Source organism: Symsagittifera roscoffensis, chromosome 7 (genome assembly GCF_963678635.1).
Source record: "Symsagittifera roscoffensis chromosome 7, txSymRosc1.1, whole genome shotgun sequence".
Classification (NCBI taxonomy): Eukaryota; Metazoa; Xenacoelomorpha; order Acoela; family Convolutidae; genus Symsagittifera; species Symsagittifera roscoffensis.
Window position 1 is genome coordinate 12,003,756 of NC_087068.1, and position 3,476 is coordinate 12,007,231.

A 3,476-nucleotide genomic window follows, 5' to 3' on the forward strand; every position below is an offset into this window, starting at 1 on the left:
CAACCAAAATCGATTTTCTGAAAATCGAAATAGAGAGGAAATAGTTGAGAAACAAAGTCCAAAAAATTGAGCGACTTCAAAAATCTGTCATAGTTTGGCAAAAATAGAATCATGAAACTTTCTAATTTGTTTTAGTAACAAATTGCAAAAAAAATGAAAAACGAGGATGATCGAAAATGAGGGCCTCTCCCGTATGAGTACTCCATATGGGTCATATTAGTTCTCTATATGACTCAAAATATAACCGTTACTATTTGATATTGGCTGTTTAGAGAAGAAGAAAAACAAAGGCTTGTAAAGATATTTCACCTGTGATCAATTTTTGTTCTCCTGAATTATGGGGGTTTAAAGATTGCCATTTCGGCCAATTTGGGACAATTAACGCACGATATATTTCGAGCTAATAACGCGTAAGCGGAACTTTAATCCGTCTTAGAAATCGTTCCAAATTGGTTGAAGGAAGCTTGTTTTGGTACTGATTTGGTACTATGAGCGAAATTTATCTTTTCGTACTTTTGATGGCGTGTGGGGAGATGATTTTCACAAAAACCTTAAAAAGACCTTAAAAAGCGATCGGAACATTCAGGAACTCGCTAAACAGAACTCATGTGTTCAAAATATTACAGAACTCAATAACTTAAATGGAAATGTTGACAGCTTTTTTCTTTGAAATATTAAATACAACCTTTTTTTGATCTTGATTTTGGTAAATGATTTTGAGTTTTGACGCTGAATTTCAAGCTGAAAGTCTTTTAGTAAGCCCTTTTAGGAAACCCTGCAAGGTGTGCGAGTTGAAAAATAATATCGGCATCGGTTTTTTCATAATCAAATAAGAGTATCGCTATGTTTAATGTTCCAGATGTGATCGGATGGGCATTGAATTGAGCAGCATCATTAGAATCAAGGTTTCTGCAGTGCGAAAGATGGGAAACCAGACGGTCTGAATTTGAGACAACGTGGCTTTCAAAAATAAAAAAATGAAAGAATTTTCCATAAAATTAGCCCAACACACTACTTGAGACATTCTGCGGTCTCGTTTTTTTTCAGTAGCTCGAAATGATTCAAAAAGAAAATAATTTGTAAGCTTTTAGCATACTCCAAAAAATTCATTTCAAAGCTCAAGTGTTCCCAAGTAAAAAAATATTGGCTCACGTGAACAATACCACGTTCGATCAAAGTTAACGGAGCGGATGGAAGCTACCTAGTGTGTTTTTGTTCCGACTTTTGATACAAAAAAAACGGAATATTGGGTGGCGGTGGGTTTTTTTTTCTTCAGACAAATTTCGACTTTTAACTAGCCATTTTTGACGAATTTTTGGCTCTTTTCCAGTTCCCCCCTTCAAAATACCGAGTTTTATTGTTGTTTTACGTGTTATTACGGCTAAATGCGTGATGTTACGCTGTAATGTTTGAAGAACAAATCTGTTCAGAATTGTCGATTTGTTCACCACGCCAAATTTCATTGCATTATGACATCGTTAAATAGACTTTTCAAATTTGAATTTAAAGGTGGGGGGGGGGGGGAAACTGGAAAAGAGCCGAATTTTTTTAATATCATTCAAAAAGTATTGTTGTCCTGAGCCTAAATTTGGAAGAAATTTTACCTGTGATCATTTTTTGTAAAGTTATGGGGGTTTGAAGATTGCCATTTTGGCCAATTTGGGACAATTAACGCGCGATATATTTCGCGCTATTAACGCGTAAGCGGAGAGTTAATCCGTCTTAAAAATCGTTCCAAATTGGTTGAAAGAAGCTGATTTGTCATAATTGATTTGTTAAAAGGAGCGAAATTTATCCTTTTGTTCTTTATATGGCGTGTGGGCGGATGATTTTTGTTAAAAATTTTAAATTTTTGAAAAAAAAATTCGTTTTATTTTATTAGATTTAATTTTTTTAGGTTATTACTGCTCCATAGGCCTTAAAAGGCAGTTGGAACATTCGGGGCTTGGCACTTGAAACAAGCATAACACGTGAAACAAGCATAAAATTCGGTATTTTTAATGAGGGGGGACTGGAAAAGAGCCGAAACGTGCCATAATCGTTTTGGAAAATAAACAAGAATGCTCGCTTGTTTATTTTCCAAAACGATTATGGCACGTTTCGGCTCTTTTCCAGTCCCCCCTCATTAAAAATACCAAATTTTATGCTTGTTTCAGGTGTTATTACGGCTAAATGCGTGATTTTACGCTGTAAAGTATGATGAACAAATCTGTTCAGAATTGTCGATTTGTTCACCTCGCCAAATTTTATTGCATTATGACAAACGTTAAATAAACTTTTCAAAACTGAATTTGAAAGGGGGGAACTGGAAAAGAGCCCACGTTTCGCCCCTCACACTTGACGCCTTTCCTCATTTTCGTGACCCATTTTGCATAATCCAACTCTATTACACTTCGCCCCATATTCATAACGGGGTTTTAGGTGTGAAATAATTAGGAGAAATGTGGCATTTAATTTTACAAAAAAGGAGTGCGCGAGGCTCGAATTGTGCCAATAAAATTAAAAGGGACAAAATGAATACACACCTGTCAATACCGCGCTTGAAACTAATTTTCCAAAATAAAGAACCAGTTTTTTTCTACGAGCCCAATTTGGTTCAGAAGCTACTAACATTTGACTATATCTGAATTTATTTTAAACTTTATGCAACATTTGATTTTTCAGTTCGTTTTATTATTATCTGAAAATTTTTGATGTCCTGGTTTTAAAGTTATTATTTTTATTTTTAGTGATCAGTTTTCCTAAAATTAAAGGTCTTGAAAATTAATTATACAAAAGGCAATATTGTTTTAACCGGGCATACTGATTTTTAGATTTAGGTCGTATCCGTCTTTGTTTTATTTCCTGGCTTTAGGTTTTTTCCATTAAAGTCGTTATGAAAATTAAATATATTTCTACAATTTTGTGAGACTTTCGAAGAACAACGGAAAATTCGTGCTCGATGAGGTTCGTATTTTCTTCAAACAAAATTCAACTTTTTAAGCGCTTGAAATTTTTGAAGGATATTTTTTCATTGTTTGATAGATACGATACGGATTCATTTAACCCAATGTTATTGCTCCGACTTTCGAAGAAACAGAGATTTTTTATGCATGGAAATTTATCCCGTGCAACAGAATAGTTCCAATTTGAAAGGAAGCGTACTAATCTCCTAAGATTCAAAATTTTACACTTGATTTTGATAACGTCCATTTTTTCAATACTTGATTCACGAAAAACGTTTCGATATATTTTAAAGGGTAGTCGGAACATTCAAGGTTTTGAACTGAAATACGAGCAGACTTGTTTCTGTAAAAAAGCGACATAAATTCGTGGTGCTCACTATGCGTAATTTAAATAATTGCTCGATTTAATGGGGGACGATTCTAACGATGGAGGCGTCGAACGATAGAATAACTTCCACCAATTAGAATCAAAAGACGTTTTATTCGCCAAACAGTTTGTGCACAAAATCGAAGTCAAAATTAGCAAGCAAG